The following is a 17,981-nucleotide window of genomic DNA, read 5'->3' on the forward strand; positions in this document are numbered from 1 at the left end:
AGGTAATATTAAGGACAATGTTTTTAGGGGTAAACCAAGCGACTGTGAAGCGAGAGTGAAAAGACAGGTATTTGGGATGATTCCAGGACTTAGAAACCTTACAAAACACCATTATTTTCACCTTTTCCCATCTCTGTTGACTACCCATCTCTAGTACTGATCTAGTTCTCCAGTTCTAATCTTTCTGATTAGAAATCCTGAATGGGAAGGTGAAGGCTATTCCCAGTTCCCAACCCCACCAATCACTGTTGGTAGGTTACTATTCAACACAAAATTTTGCAGTTTCAATTATCTTCCATGAATCATGTAACTCCTTTAAATAACCACAAGAAAAAAAATATATAGCATTTGTATTATATACATATATATAAATATATATATATATAAGATTTACCACTAGGAAATCAATAAATACTTGAATAATTGGAAAACAAGATTTTATATAGAAAATCTTTTGAAACTTTTTCCTCCTGAAAATATAACCAAATCTGTAGGCAAGACACCTTCGTGAGAACCAGATTCCATTTCTGACCCTGATACAGCTCTGTTAGGAACTCATGGGTAAGGCATGTCACCTTTCCATACCTTAATCTACTTTTACATAGAACAGGAAAATGATTGTAAGCGACTTTGATAAGGCTATATCTTTTTATTATTTTGAAGACTCAACCTGCCAAGCAACCATTTCCTTATCTTCCCTTGGCTTTTTTTTTTTTTCCCACTGCCTCAGGCAATGGACATGATTCAGTCTAGTTTGCTATGTGATTTTTAAAACTCAGAACCTGCATCTCCACAGTGTTTCAGAGCAGAACACTTTTAATCTCCAGTGGTAAATAAAACACATACATAACATCAAGAAAAATAAGAAGTCACTAGTCTTCAAAGGCATAAAATTAGGTTGGGATTCCTTATCATATCCTTTTCATTCTGTTCTCTCTCCCACAATAATCTGCTCATTTGAGATTTATATTAGGCAGCACCTGCAGTTCCAAAAAAGGAATGGAAACAGGAAATAACCCCAACGTTACTAACACCACCTAAATGCTCTCTATTTTTGAAATGCATTTCCCTTTCTACATTGTAATAACTAAAGAATATATGAGGATTGAAAAAAGTCTGGTTGTAAACATATTATGGTCTTGACCTCAGTTACTTAATTTTAAAGCGATCTCTACTTCTATTTGACAAGTAACACAAAACAAAAGTTGTCTTAAAATCTGCTGGGCCTTACAATTATGCAATATAACAGGCTGCTTGTCTGCACTCTGACTGAAGACTTTAACAGACTCACTAAGTCTCTCTGGCTGTTAAATATGAAGGCTAATTTCAAGAATCCATATTAGCCAAGGAGCCCTTGAATAAATGAATCCTTAGCACTGTGACAATGAAGCAATAAGCAATTTCCATTCTTTCCATTCCTTTGAGCTACTTCCTCTGTTCTAATATATTTGTAATAAAAATGAGAACAAGTTTTCAGCATTTAAACTTTCCCTGATATGTCAGTGCCATTAAGAATGTGTCAGAATCAACACCCATTTGGAGCTGAGCTATCATCAGCTTCAAATAAGAAAGCAGTAGCTGGGGTTAGAGGTAGCCCGTTTATTTTGCTAGTAATTCATTTCATAGTAAACTAGCTCTATTCACTAGTCCATGAACATCACATACATTTACACTCCCATTTTGTGCTGCAGTACATCAATCTGACACCTTCCCTCAAGGGGAACAGTCTATATGCAGACCAAATGGCTTTTCAGATGAAAAATAAGTGCAATAGCCTTTTATCTCGGGAGACTTGGGTTCAAACCCTTGATTAGGTCACAAGTTAAAATTAGTTTGGTGCTCTTGTCCTACCTCACATTTGTGCACTTCACACAACTGCTCCCCATTCAGGCGGTGTCTGATGTGACTAGCAGTCCCTGCTCAAAGGGAGGCAAAGGGCTACAGAGGATAAGGATACTGTCAGCCAGCTACTGAGGTGCATTCACAGGAGCATGGAAGAAAAAGAATGCAAAAGGCAAGAAGAAAAAATAGGGAAGAACTCAAGGTTCTCATTGGGTTTTGTTTGTCTTCTTTTTGTTTTCAGTATTAAAAATCACTTTCATTCCATTTTCCCCGGTTTTTTTTTTTTGTTGTTTGTTTGTTTGTTTGTTTTTTAAATACCAACAGGTGTATTGAGGTTTAACTGCATTTCTCAAATTTGCCAGATATTGAAGGGCCTTCTTATGTGCATAGATTACCTAAAGACCATGTGATGTGTAACATTTGCAGCTTGTAACTGGCTACCAACAGAACAAAGAGAATGGGCAAGATCATACTTTAAAACATTCTTGCGATTACGATTAAAAGAACTTTCTTCAGACTCACAAGCTGAATGCTTTGACTTTCAGAACTAACTAACAAAGAATTGCCACCTGTCAGGAGGAAAAAAAAAAAAAAAAAAAAAAGAACTAGTAGTAGGATTACAGATATAGAAACACAGGCTTGGGCTATTTACCTCAGGCTCTCCCTGGTTTTCAGCTTTGAAGATATTCAGTCAGCTAGAAGCACGAACAGTCTAGCATCTTGTTATTCCTGCTCCGAGCTGTCAATCCACACTAACAATGAAAGACTTCCCGTACTTTGTAGAACATAGCAGTAAATCAGTGCCATCTGCACAGAACACAGCAGCACCATCTGCATTATAAAGGTTTCACTGAAGTACATTATTGCATTATGCCAAATCGATAGCAGGAAATTGTCAGAAACTCTGCTGTACACCCAAGTGCACGCTAATTTTTAGCATATCCTACTCCCCTGCTGTAGTGAGACTATCTTGTTGTACATATGGATATATATATAAATTGACATTCAATTATGAACAAAGTGTGTTTTACACTCAAATCTGTGTAAGATACTTATCTTAACATTATCTCCAAAGCAACAAATTTGACTGCAATATAAACTGTAATGTGTTTATTCACAACAATATTCCTGTGAGAGAAAGCAGTGTGCTATCCCCACTTTACAGATAGGAAATTGAAGTGCAAGGCAGAATGGCTTGCCCAAACCTGCACAACAGCGGTTGAGACAAAGCACAAATTCAGACCAACCAAATCCTACACGAGCTTATCTGGTGTTTCTGAACTAAGCTCCTACTAGACAATATAAGTATCATTTTCTCAAATATTATAAGTGAAACAGGCAAAAACACATCAACCAATTATTAAAAACTGTAATAAAAGCACACACACAAAATCTGACAGCTACCATGAAGAAAATGGCAATTTTCAAACAAATAATCTTTCCAAATCTTTATGCTTTACCTCATGTTGCAACAGATTTGTGGACAAAGGATTAGGTAAAACAAATGGCATAGACATGCTTTTTTCAACAAATTTTCTTCCCTCAAGAAATGGGTTATGTTTCATTTGTATTCCTTTCTTATCATTACTCTTTATCATAATTGATAATTTCATTAGTTAGGCTTGGTATATGACATAATCGAGTATTTGAGAAATTCTGTTCCATTCCTCATCTCAATTTTTATTTTCAGGAACCTAAAATTCCTGTCAATCACTGGGTTTTAAAGACAATCCTGGCTGCAACTCTAGACTGTATATGAATTAGTGATATATGTTACTCTCACACGGATAGCTGTGGGTTGGCGTTTATAATCTGTTAGTCAGCTGCAGAGATATGGAATAACTTCAATAGGTGTGACGGAAGATGCAACAGGAAGTCATCAGCTTACTACAACCATCTGCTGCCATCTCCATGAACTGAATAACTGAATACAGACAGTAAGGACAAACAAAAGCAATCCTTTCACTCTCTCTCTCTCTTTTTTTTTTCTTTTTTTTTTCCCCAGTTACAGGAATTCAAAAACTTGATCTCATCTCAGTTCAGTTTGCTGTAATAAAGATAGGCTGAAGACTCAACTGGAGATCAGAAAAAAATCACCTACCTTCATTCCTTTCCACAATTGATGAACACTCAGAAGAAAAAATATGCCTTAAGTTCTACCACTGCAACCTTACTGGTCTTCAGCAGCTTTGATAGGTGACACCAAAGCAAAGACGACCTTCACACATGACCTCTTTCATCCATACATAATGCCACTAATAGCAAGAGAGCTCTCAATACGGGTACCAAAACCTTCCTTTTGCTACAGTCTCTTGTGCCTACACATTGTGTCTATATATAAGGCAGGGGTATATTGCATATCATTCTGGTTTTGGAGCAATGGTTTGAAAGTAATTCCCATTCTGACTTGTAAAAACAGACACGCAGATCACTAAAGTAGCTGGCTATTCATGTGATAATACAGACAGCTGATACTCAGCTGTCTAATACATTTTTAATTGATTCTGCAGATCTGGGTTCTATGTTTTGAGTTTCCAAGTCTGGCTCTAGTCTATAACAGTCTAAGCGTGCTAACTCTGCATGAATGTTACCAAATTTGTACTCTCGCTTCAGCCTGCAAAACTCACTGAATCCTCACTTAAACACAGAAACATCAAAGAAAGTAAAATGAGACTCAAAAAAGAATTTATCACAGCTACCAAGTACAAGTAAATTTTTGTTGTTTATACATCATTTCCTGATAGAACTTAGAAAAGGAATGGATGTTTGACATATTAACCGATGCTTGGCTTTGCTACTGCTCCAGTACATCTGATGACTCAGTGCCTAACTGCTCATTGTAGGCTTGCTCATACCACTAACAAAAACATTGATTTTTGAATATGTAATCTGCAATTAATTACATGAACCACTGGATATGCTACTTAGACTAATTAAACTTCAATAGGCACTATGTTGCAATCCATGGATAGTTAACATGCAACACATTTTCTTAAATAAGGCACTTCATTAAATAATATTGCTAAGATCATTGAAGTGTTTCATCTTCAGTGTTGGGTGCAGCTCATAGCAAAAGAAATATGGTCTGTTAATAGAGTGAATACCTCAGACTGTACACAGGTTATATTTGGCTTACTACCGTCTTTACCTAGACCTTGCCCGTTAGGCATAATTGGACATGCATAAACTTTGTTTGGAGTCTTTGAACAGACCAGGATACTTTTTGCAGAAAATTAAAGTATTGTGGCTCACAACCAACTTTGGACTCAGCAAAGGAGTTACCTGCCATGAACTCAGGCTAGATTTTTCTGAAGCCTTGTTCTTTGAGTTCTCTCTGCTTTGAGACTACACCCTCACATTTTGATGTGTTATTTTTCTTTATTAAGGACATTCAGGGACAAATTTTCCAGAAGTGTTTAGGCACCTAGTGATGCAGACAGGCAGCTTGTGTTATTTTTCAAAATCACTTAGGCAGGTTAGACAGCTAAATCCCACTGAAATTAGTGAGAGCAAGGCATCTGACTCAGGCACTCAAAAAAATCTAGCCAATGCTTATTTGCATTTTCAGGCTTCTAATCATCTTTGAACATCTGTCCGATATGTCTTGATTTATTTACACTGGCTCCAAGTGTATTTCTTTCACCTCACTTGAAGAGTATACCTCATTAAACAAGTTGCAGATTTTTCTTCCAGAGGCCTTTTGAGATGACATTTTTCTTCTGTATTTTTTTTTTTCTTTTCCTTTAAATAGGTAACAAGACAGTTTGGGCCAAGATAATACAGAATGACTATTTTATGCTAAAGCCTGCTTCACTGACACTTTTTTTAATGTTTAGTTTAAAACAAAACATTTTTTTTTTATTTATTTTAGAAGATTGCAAAACGTTAAGTACCTAATGTGATTAGATCAATTTATTTTCTTTCAACATAATATTTTTCTTTCAACATGATATTGATATCTCCATAGTTAAATACAGAATTAAACTTCATTTAAATTTAGTAAGCACACTTTACTGCAAAATATTTGTTTATATATATATATATTGCTTATATTTAAGATGTTATTCTGTGGAAAATGGATTCATGACAGTTGGTCACTACACTCTAGATTAATACTTCTTAAGAAACCAGCATATTTCTACCATACATGTACTAAAAAGGTGAGATCTCAAAGAGAATCAAGTTCTTTAAGTGTCATGAAAAATGATAGCTGAACAAAGAGACTAATAATTATTGTCACTAGCAGAAAAATTATGTCTGAATTCAACAATTATCTCTGTTCCTTTTCGTCTGCAGATGTGTGGGTGGCTGATGCTCAGCAAGTGGAGGACTGGGAGGACTTGAGGATATTGGTGAAGGTGGCTCTCTGGATGGAGTATGATGAGAGGGAAGCCAAGCAGCCAAGGTGGGAGAAAGGAAAAAAGCAAATACATTGGAAAGCATGCTTCAACAGTGCCATTAAACTTCACCCAAACATCATTTTCATCATATGACTTCAGATTTTTGTGAGAAACTATTTCTTGTCTCACTGATGTGCTTTTAGTTGGTGACAATTCTCTTTAGTCAGAGACAATACTCTTTTTCTCTCTCTCTTTTTAAACTTCATTTTCCATCAAAAATACCTTCAAACATTTGTAACACCCAAGAGACTATCTGTGATTTTTTTTTCAAACTGTTGTTTCACCTTTTTGAAAAAAAAAAAAAAAAGTGTTTTGTTTTGTTTTGTTTTCTCTCCAGTACACAGTGTTTTTCATTAGAAAGAACGAAATGAAAGAATTGGCTGCCTCTGATGATTCATAATTGTACATTTTGTGGCTTCAATGACAGGATTTTTTTCTTTTGTAACAGGCATTAATTTATCAAGGCAACACAAGTCTAAAGCTGTCTTTCTATGCATGCATGGTACAGTTTATCTCAAGGTACAAATTTAATCATTTTCCATCTTATGTTTACATAAAGAGAACAGCAAGGCCCAAATGTAAGATGTTACATATCGTAAAATAATAATCACTCTAATAGGTGGGTGCTGAAGTTGATTACTGACTTGGAGCTTGTAGAATAAATGTACTAGGAGAAGGCTAGAAGCAAGGAAAGATACATAGAATACATCAAATTTAATCAGGCAAATGTATCCCTCCAGGCTACTTTGCCTGACCTAAGCTTACCACTGGGAAACCAGAGTTCAGAATAGTATTTCTGCAATGTAATTTCAGGTGCAACGAAGTTACATTATAAAAGAAGCATGGAAGCTATTTCTCACGCTGTGATTTGCATGGCTAGGAAAGCAAAAGGCAGGCAAGCTGTCCACCCTGAACCTGTAGTAAAATAACTTATCTTACAGTGCTCTAAAGCCTCTAATTCCATTTGCCCACAGCTGTACAGCGTGCTCTCAAGAACCATCTTTAATTGAGTCATATCTCTGTCAGGAACAGGATCAGTCTGAAAAACTGTTTTCTAGGATTCCCCCAAAAGTATTTGACATACTTGAGGCAAACAACCACTTGACTTAAAGACAAATTTCTGTATTTCTAAAGCTGCTGATTTAAGCTAAAATGAAATAATCCCTCATCCTAAAAGGGAGGGATTCTGCAAGGTGACTACCTATGATTGCTACAAAGAAATAATGGGCCATTGCTACATACCTTGAATTGATTTTGCAACTAGCAATTACAGGTATATAAAAAAGAGCATTAGAGTGTTGCTGCTTACCGATCAAGAAACGTTGCGCTCCCTCATACTCAAACATCGCTCAAACACACAACTTTAACTCTAAACTCACATTTCTGTAAGATCTCTTAAAACTCCTTCTATGTGGATAAAGTAATCATAGTAATCAGTGCCACAGCACCCTCCCAGCAGCCCTCCATTTAGCAAACCATATGTAAAACAGGCTTTTTGACACCCTTTTTAATCTGCTTTGTTTTATCCCTCCCCTTGGCTCTCCCCCTCACAGTCAATTTGCAATAGAGCACACACAAAAAATCCTATTTGACTAGTCAAGGTTCTTCTCCCCCACCCCATATCTAGTTTTTATTACAGTGAACACATTGCTCATGCAACCTTGCATTCAGCTCTTGGCATAAATAATTTAACCACAAGATGACTTGGTTGGCTATGCTTACAGAATTGAAAACTGTTCCACATAGTTTATTAAGAATGGGACTCCAGAGAGGGGAGAGACAGAGCAGATTCAGTTTGCAGTGTGACTGCCCAGGAAGCTCCATCCTTAGCTTTCCTTACAGAGTCTCTGTGGGCTTAAAGCAGGAGTGGCAGCACCTCATCACTGCAATTTCCACTGCTTTCTGCTGGCACTCTGAGTGCAGCCGTCTCTGAGTTTCTGCCATCAAAGATCATTTCTTTCCCAGAGGATCAAAGCTCGAGAGGTTCTTCAAGACAAGTCTGAAATTCTTTGTTTGGACCTAATTTAGCATTCACATCAACATTAACTTCTTGCTGTGCGGTACCCTTAACAGTGCAATTGCTTCTGTTGCATTCCACCACCTTACTGTAGAGTTAGACATTTCTGTAACAACTGTAACTGAGCCAGAACAGCTTCATGACAGACTAACTACTATTTTGTCTATAGAATCCTTGTACTAGGGAGGACAGAACTGAATGTTTTCCTTCTAAATATAAGTGTTGCACAGAACTGAATGGTTCTTTTTGCTGTTCAGCACATGTATTTGCTCCAATAACTAGATGGTGTTTTTTGTATTTCTGTATGGATACCCTGAGAAGGTAGTTGACTTCCATTCATACAGAATTTTTCCAGGATCAACTCATTTGACAGGGATCCCACTTCTCTAAGAAAACTAGGCAAAGGAACAAACTCTGAGCAATATATCACATTCAGTTAGTTATTCAACATACACAACATGTATATATCACAGAATCACAGAATTTCTAGGTTGGAAGAGACCTTAAGATCATCGAGTCCGACCTCTGACCTAACGCTAACAGTCCCCACTAAACTATATCCCTAAGCTCTACATCTAAACGTCTTTTAAAGACCTCCAGGGATGGTGACTCCACCACCTCCCTGGGCAGCCTGTTCCAGTGCCTAACAACCCTTTCGGTAAAGAAGTTCTTCCTAACATCTAACCTAAAACTCCCTTGGTGCAACTTTAGCCCATTCCCCCTCGTCCTGTCACCAGGCATGTAGGAGAACAGACCAACCCCCACCTCACTACAGCCTCCTTCAATGTACTTATAAAGAGCGATAAGGTCACCCCTGAGCCTCCTCTTCTCCAGGCTGAACAAGCCCAGCTCCCTCAGCTGCTCCTCGTAGGACTTGTTCTCCAGGCCCCTCACCAGCTTCGTCGCCCTTCTCTGGACTCGCTCGAGCACCTCCATGTCCTTCTTGTAGCGAGGGGCCCAAAACTGAACACAGTACTCGAGGTGCGGCCTCACCAGAGCCGAGTACAGGGGAATAATCACCTCCCTAGCCCTGCTGGTCACAGTGTTTCTTATGCAAGCCAGGATGCCGTTGGCCTTCTTGGCCACCTGAGCACACTGCTGGCTCATATTCAGCCCACTATCCACCAATACTCCCAGGTCCCTCTCCACCTGGCAGCTCTCCAACCATTCCTCTCCCAGCCTGTAGCTCTGCTTGGGGTTATTGCGCCCCAGGTGCAGGACCTGGCACTTGGCCTTGTTGAACTTCATGCTGTTGACCTCAGCCCATCGGTGCAGCCTATCCAGATCCTCCTGCAGAGCCTTCCTACCCTCGAGCAGATCGACACATGCGCATAGCTTGGTGTCATCTGCAAACTTACTGAGGGTGCACTCAATGCCCTCATCCAGATCATCGATGAAGGTATTAAAGAGGACCGGCCCCAGCACCAAGCCCCGGCCACTAGTGACCGGCCTCCAACTGGACTTGACTCCATTCACTACGACTCTTTGGGCCCAGCTATCCAGCCAGTTTCTAACCCAATGAAGCGCATGCCAGTCCAAGCCAAGAGCAGCCAGTTTCTTGAGGAGAATGCTGTGGGAAACGGTGTCAAAAGCCTTGCTGAAGTCAAGGTAGACCTTGACTTCAGCAAGGTCTGAATATGTTAATCTACAGATATTCATGTACACACACACACCTCTGCATACACATAGAATCACAGAATCATCTAGGTTGGAAAAGACCTTCAAGATCATCAAGTCCAATCATCAGCCTGACAATATATGTATACTTATATATACACATATATATGGTGTATATATGTACATACATATACACAAAAAGATGTCCCAAAACATGTCTGAATAAACCCCTGCAAAAATCACTATGAATAACAGAGAGGCCAAATAACAAAAGACATTGAGAATCTGCAAACAGGATTTGGGAAAGGATGTCCACTGCAACAAAATGTTGGTACTCTAAGTTGGCACCTGTCATGAAATGCTTTGTACAGATGAAAACCACTGTGATATCATGCATATCTATCAGACACAAACACTTTCCCAGTGCATATGACAAGTGTGGATTCCTCCAATTAAAAGTGCTAAGCCCAACTCTTCTGAAGAAGTCCATCAATATTAGGCAATGTTAGGCTGTCAATTCTGGAGCCCACAGCAGTATGTTTTCTAGACTTGTCAAACTTCTAGCTTTGAATGAGAAGTGCATAGTTCTGCTCTTGAAAACTTTGGACTGCAAAACATCAGGTCAAACTCTCCCTGCACTCAAGTTCTATTCCTACAAAACACACTCATAACACAGACATTGGCAAGATCAATTAACCTCGATGTTTGAGGCACCAGGTATTAAAATGAAAGACTAAAAAAACAAAACAAAACAAAACAACAGAACACACACCCCCCAAATCCCAAACAATAAAAAGACACAGTGGGTGAGTGGCAGGAACTACAGCTGCATGATGCGAAGATTCTGACACTTCTTTTTCAGTGATGAAGATTTATCCAGAAGTCCAGGAATCTGTAAGTTCAGATGCTTGTCTTAATATCCTCACTTGTGAATAAATACAGGATTTCTATGGTCATGTCAAAGGCAACAAAAAAGCTAGTAAGGGAACTTTGCTGAAGAGGAGAATCTAAGAGTATTTTGATATTCCACTATTTACTAAGACTGAATCCAGCAAACAAAGAGGCTGACAGCCTGTAAAGCAAGCAGAATTTACCAAAGAAAAATAGCATTCCCTGTTGAGATCAGTGAAGACTAAATTCACTAGGATGTTTTGGTGAAAAATTAATTTAGCACATAGTTACTACCATCCATTCCAGATATTCCAAGTGGAATTAAGTGTGGTACTAACAACCTACCACTAGCATGTCAAGGATTTGAAGCTGTAGAATTAGCCAGTATGGAAGATGACTTGTTTCCAAAAAAGGTGACTCATCCCAAAACACACCGTACTGTACCCAACAATTCTGCCCTTCAGAAAAACTTCAGCCAGTAACCAATTTAATACAGGATATGTTGATTAAATACCACAGTTTCAAAAGTTCAGCTGAAAGTCTAATGCTATTGTTTTCCATTTTGCATTATAACAGTAAAATATTTTTTAAAGCAATGGACTAGAAGGAGAAGAAACAAGAAAAGTGTACAAGAAACATGCTCGACATAGTACAGAAAAAAAAAAATCTCAATTCTGAGCCCATTTTTACTGTCATGTTCAAAGTTGTAATTTTTATTGAGGTTAATAAAAATTCAGTAAAGCAAAGTGCAGAATTCATCCCAGTGCTGCCTTCTTCAAAAAATGACTCAACACCTTGAACCACCATAAAAGCAGAAACTAACAGCATGTTAAGCATGCAGCCAGCCAGCAGCCCCTTAGCAGCACCATGTTTCTAAGTAGACAAGTACGGAGCATTGCTGACACATTTCGACAGCAGTGCAGTGTTCTCAACATGAGTCTTACATCTGGCCTGGTATCGCCTGAAGTGAGAAGATCTGGCCCAGGCCAGCCCTACCCAGAGCAGCATGTACAGCATCTTCACTCCAGCAAGGGCTGGATGTGACTGCTAGGGCACTGCTCTGTCCCCCAGCACTTCACAATGGTGTCATTCCCCATGCCACCCCCACTCATCTTCCCAGAAAAATAACAAATTGCTGTTACTTGTTCTGGATTCACACAGAGCCCAGCTCCTGGGGAGGTAACTTGAGGGAAATCACTTTGGGTGCTGACTACTGCTGCCATGTGCACAGACAGTTGGCTGATTTGGAACAGGAAAGGCAGTGAGGCTAGACCCTGAGAAAGAGTCCACGTGAGCATCCTTTCTCCCGGGGATTTCACTGCTGTCGCTCTAAAATGTGAAACAGCATTAGAAGTGCCTCTATCATGAAAGATTTAATGGGTGAAGCCTTATCGCCACCTTTACTGTCATCAACTTGCATCTAAGTTAGAGACATTCAACCTGCTTAAATATATAAAAGTCATCCAATTTAAAAAGAAGGACTTTTATAATTTCAGAAGACAAATTGGAGATTGCATCTGAGACTACTCTTTGGAGAAGGATGTGGATTGGCTTAAGGCTTTGCAGATGACTGAGTTTTCAAAGAGTGGGTTGATTCAGTGCCTAGAAAAATAAAATGAACTCTAACCACTGAATTTGTGGACAGATTTCACACCCATGGTTGGGACTGCTTGTCAAGAAAAGTCTGATTTGAACCAGACACACAAGTTAAACAGCTAGTTATTTTAAAGAGCTCTCTGCTCTATGAGAGATAACGGTATAATCCGTTTTTTGTTTATTTTATGGTAGCACTCAGTATTAAACTTCCTAGTTTCTGAAACACTCCATGGACTTACAGAGGAATACAATTAGTCTGCCAACAAACAGTAGATTAACTTCTCACCACTTACTTAATAAAAATCTGAAGTTAACCTAACGTGCCATAAACCTGACAGAAATAGTCACAGTACCATGTTGTAAGGGTGGTTTATAGATCACAAACATGAATCAAAACACTTCTGACTTCATTAAAAATGGGGGGAGGGGGAAGTGGAAATATTAAGATGACAATACAGGGGAGGCAGTTCAAGAAATGCATTTACATTTTATCTTCCTACTAACTTTCTAATCCTACTAACTTTCAGGCATCTTCAGTTCTTTATTCATCTTTTTAGTACCTGACCCATTTCTGTATACAACACTTCTTCAGGGAGAAAGAATCATTTAATGTGTCACCACTAGCTAAAGTTTTTAGTACAAGACCTGTAAAAGGACATAACCAATGATAGGAATTTTAAGTCCAAGAAAATTTGTCTGCTGTATCTCATGTAATTTGAATCATGCCATGCACAGAATGTTGACTGACATACTGAGTGTTTTTATTCTTCCAACTTAAGGGTGTCTTGACTGTCACAGGACTACTTTTGTCCTTTAATTTTTCTAAAAGGTCAAAATAGAGTTTGTAGATCAAATTCAGTAATTTGCTCAGTCATTTAGGACTTGGCTAATTTGCACTGCAAACGTGCTGTCTCAATGGGAAGGTTACATAGCTGAGATTTATCGTAGAAGTTGAAGTTCCATTGTCATGTTTTTCTTCTTCATATACAAGCAGTTCTGTTTATTCCCAACTCAGCAGCCAAGGTATCGATTAAGTTGGCTTAGGTCAGACCAGCCAGCAATTCCAGACTCAATCTTTACATTGTTTTCCAATAGCTTTCTTTATTGACTTCAAGCTCTTGTTTCTGACTTTAGGATCTTGCTTTTAGCTTTAACTCTGTCCTGTGGTGTTTTTTTGTTTTTGATTTTGTTTTTTTCTGAAGGTTTATTTTACTGCTGCCTCAAACTGTCCAAAGAAATTTCAGCTGAATGTGAAGATGTGTCTGCTAGGCTAAAAGGGAAGAAAATAAATGAAACCTCAGTAAAGAGGCACACAAGGTCTCTCACACGCTGGTCTCAGAATATATATTATTTTAGTCTAGGTATATATTGTGCCATATCAAAAGCCATCTTCAGAACAACTTGCACCATATTCTCTACTGCTCTAAAACTCTGTAGAGAATAACTGATGCTCTCTTCATATCTCATTTGGTGTCCTTTGCTATCTGTAGTCCTGAAATGTTGTCTATTTATATGGGTGAATTAAGGTCTGTGTATCTTACTTTCTACCATCTCACGCTTAGTTTGTTGAATTACATTTGTGCTAACAATCTGTTAAATTTCATTATTCCTATTGGGTAACATTTTTACTCAGTTCTGTGGAGAATCAGGTACACAAATCACAACTGAGCTGATCCTGGGAGACCTCTATCTGTGAACCTGAGGACAAAATTTGACTTCTACAGTAGGAATGGTTCCAATATATGAATTTGCATTTTCCCAAAATGCAGTAGTGGTTACATTTGCAGTTCTATACTAGACTTATGCAGCTGAATTTATTATTCTGTCAACGTACTTCGTTTACTCTATTTGTTTTACTGAAAAAGCATGAGAGATTTGTGTGTGAATAGTTCTAAATACATATATTTTCACTGAACTAAAATATTGTTTGGGTTGGTCAGTAAAAGCTTTCAAGAAAAGTATCCTTCTAGATGTGTTAATTTCAGCAAAAATAAATATTCTATTATCTGTGTAGTTGACAGTCAGCTTTGTTGTAGTTCCAGATAAAAAGGAGAGTATGTTGATTAGAGAAAATACAGCTACATTCCATCTTCCTCCCTTGCTTCAATAAGAGAAGAACATTTACATATTAATTCCAGGACTGAACAGCTGCATTCCCTAGAAAGCACCATTCATTGCAGCAGAGAGCCCATGAAAGCAGGCAAGAAAAAAAAAAAAGGCTGGTATAAAACTTAAGGTGGTTAGGGACACTGATTACTGATTTCACAACGCTTCTGTATTCCAAAAGGAGTGTTCTTCATTATAAGGAGTGCATGTAGACACTTCCATACAGCCTACCAGAATGCTGTTTTACCTATCTGATGAGCAAAAGAAATAGTATTATTTCCATTTCACAGTGAGGCAAATGCAGGCATAAAGGGATTATTTACTAGACTTGGGAAACTACTACCCTATAAATTTAAGTGTGTCCTCTGTTCAGAGTTAGGCAATTTGCCCAGGATTGCACAAAAGATCCATGGCACAGACAGAATAGTTGCCATCTCCAAGTTCCCATTTCCATGTTTTATCTTTTCTGATAAATATTCAGGTCTCATTCCTTTATGCTTTTGTCTTCTCTACTGTTTGTTTATATAACTTTAAAATACATCAAAAGCGGAGATATTGAGTTCTTTTGACAAGAACTGAAACAAAAGCTTAGGACTGTTTTATGCATCGATAGTCTGCAAAGCCTACTTCTGTGAGGCACTAAGCATCAACAGTATGAAAACTTAGTATTTTTCAAGCACAGAATAGTATTAAGGATAACACAAAAAATGATAAATTCTTGTCTTAGCTGGATTTGTCACTCATATTTCCAAAATACGTGAACAATCTCTGGCATTGATGATTTCCCCTGTGATCAAGAGATGTGAATTAAAATAGGTAACCTCCTACCACAGACTCAGAGGAAAAAACTGTACTCAGTAGAAAGCAGGATTCTTGTCATTCTCAGGACATTTCATACTTAACCTTCTTGGCATCAAAAATGACAAGATAAAGTGGGAAAGTTAGAATCAACCAGAAGAACATTTTCTGATGAAAACCTATCAAACAGTAGCACTTAACATAGGTACAAAAAGACACAACTGAAGGTTCAGTCCTGGAAAAGCATCATTTTGCCCAGCAAGCTTACCGGCATCAGTAGGACTAAGCAGGTGAACAGGGACTACTTTTGCAACCGATGAGGTTGTAGATTTTCACAGTGTACTAATTTAATTTAAAAAGCTCTCTGTTCCGAAGTCACACCAGCACTTTGGTCACTGACTCCTGTTCCTACAGGTACAACTGTTTTGGGGCCATGTGGCAAATTCAATCAGTGCAATTACCCTGGTTAAAAGTAACTCTCCAAAAGAGTGTTGTTTTTAATTCAGCCTGCCTGAATTCAATCATTGGTGTTCTGCATAATATTCACTAGCACTGCAAGCAACAATAGCAAAACACTTCATGACGATGTTTTAAGTGAATGCCATTTATCAATGTTTTAGGGAGAAAAAGCAGCATTACTGGTCTTATTAAATATAATTAGTACCTACTGGCCTTGAAGTACAGGACTAGGGAGCCAGCTGTTGTCCACAACAAGTAACTGACAGTTTCTAGCAGGTTATACTGCCTCCTCCTCAGCAGGTTCAGAACCACCAAGCATATTCGCCTAGTTTCCCAGCCATGAAGAACTTTGCATGCCCCACTGCCTGCAATGCACGATAGAATACCATCTTTTCTACAACCCACAGAATCCTTTGCGCAATACATGATTATTTATGTTTGCTGCAAAAATGAACACTACATGCTAGCAGTACAAATTAGGAGCTTGCTCGGCTGCTTTCTGGAACTTCCAACAGTGTTTTTATATAGACTTCTGCTTATTCCACCTCCCCCGTATGTTTTTCTTCTTCTAAATTAGAACTTAATGGAACTTTTGAAAGATATGATCAGAAGTTAACTGCAAGGTAACATTTTAAAAGCTTATTCAGCTGTAGCTGTGAGATCACACAGTAAACTACCAGGAACTGAAGTCATGCAGAGGAGAAATGTCAACTCAACAAAAAATATGTTTGAAAAAATATCAGTAAAAAAGAAAAAGAGGAAAAAGGGAACATAAAAAGGATTTTAGTATTTCCAGAAATGTTATCACCTTTACGTGAGCCTCCTGAAGGACTTGGGTGAGATTCTATCCCACAACACATTACATGAATTTAAAAGAAAAAAATACTTTGTCTTTGCTTTTTTATTCTCCCTCTCCTTTTAAAAAAATAGGTCCTTCAAGGACTGCGATTAGCAACAATATTAACAGTATATCATACAGGTGGATGATGTGTTCAGGAAAACAAAAATAGATGTAGCAGAGAACACGGAGAAAAAAACATACCTTCTGCTGAGTTCTTGTAAGAATGACTTTCATAATTGCTGTTCTTCATGATCCATCATCTGGAGCATTTTAAGTGAGGGAAGTTGTTGCATTTCTTCTGCCCATGTTAGCCACTGTTAGGTCAGTGTGCTTAGACTTGATACAGTCAGTAGTCAGTCGTTCTGCCATTTCCACAGTAGTGTTCATCTTCGGTATTATGCCTGTAGGCTTAAAGAGGAATAATGATTGGAATAATCATATTTGAAAATCACGCTCTACATTTCTAAAAAAGTTCTTGCATGAACTTTCTGCACGAGATTCATTCAAATAACTTCAACAAGCAGGGCAACTATCACCAAAATGCCTTGAATTAGTAGTATAAGCTTGTTATTAGGAAAAGAGTATGCCAACTGTATTATATCATAGATTCCCCACAGTTTGCAGTTATATTCTATTCCTACAATGTAAGATCGAGATATTATGCTTTTGAACTTTTCATACAGTTGTACGTTTATATATTTGTTTTCTTTTCTGGGTCACCCACATTTAGCCTGTCCTCCTAGAGGTCAAACAGTTACTGTATAGGTTGGCATGGACCTTCCGGACTTCTTTGACTTGCTCAAGTTCAAGCAAGTTATGTGCTATAAATGTTACTTGTATTGGTATATTGCCCCGTTACAGACCAGAGCCTAATGTCCTATATCAGGTTCTTTTGAAAAAAAAAAAAAAAAAAAACAAAGAAAAACAAACAAACAAACAAACTATTAAAAGACAGACACTTCCAGAAATTTACCAAATAGGAGATCAAAAAAAAAAAAAAACGCAAAGAAAGAGTGAGATAACACTACTTACAGAGGAAACCACTAGTCGTTATGCTTACTAACCAGTTACTCATGCTTTTCTTGTGGGAGTTATATTAGAAGAGAATAAATAATGTATCTATATAAGGGTTTACCCTCAGAAAGTTTGCAGGTGACACAAAATTGGAAAGAGGGGCTCAGAGGCCAGAGGGTCATGCTGTCATCCAGAAGGACCTCAACAGGCTGGAGAGAGGGGTGGACAAGAGCATCATGAAGCTCAAGAAAGGAACGCAAAGTCCTGCACTTGGAGAGGAACAACGCTAGGCACCAGTATGTGTTGTGCTGGAAAGCAGCTTGGCAGAAAGGACTGGGAGGTCTTAGTGGACAAACTGAACATGAGCCAAGGGTGTGCCCTTGCCACTAAAGAGCCTCAC

The 17,981-nt window shown here is 38.3% G+C and overlaps 1 long non-coding RNA gene across 3 annotated transcripts in view; it reads right to left on the reverse strand.

The window, feature by feature from the left end:
• LOC101793336 (uncharacterized) overlaps positions 1–17,981 on the reverse strand; it is a 542,658-nt gene that overhangs the window by 295,582 nt on the left and 229,095 nt on the right. For 2 of the 3 annotated variants that reach the window (XR_005266770.2, XR_005266772.2), the window contains one exon: positions 16,769–16,975. This is a non-coding gene — a long non-coding RNA (uncharacterized lncRNA). The remainder of the gene's footprint in view (positions 1–16,768; positions 16,976–17,981) is intronic. The other variant, XR_005266771.2, reaches the window with a different exon arrangement.

Source organism: Anas platyrhynchos, chromosome 6 (assembly GCF_047663525.1).
Source record: "Anas platyrhynchos isolate ZD024472 breed Pekin duck chromosome 6, IASCAAS_PekinDuck_T2T, whole genome shotgun sequence".
Classification (NCBI taxonomy): domain Eukaryota; kingdom Metazoa; phylum Chordata; class Aves; order Anseriformes; family Anatidae; genus Anas; species Anas platyrhynchos.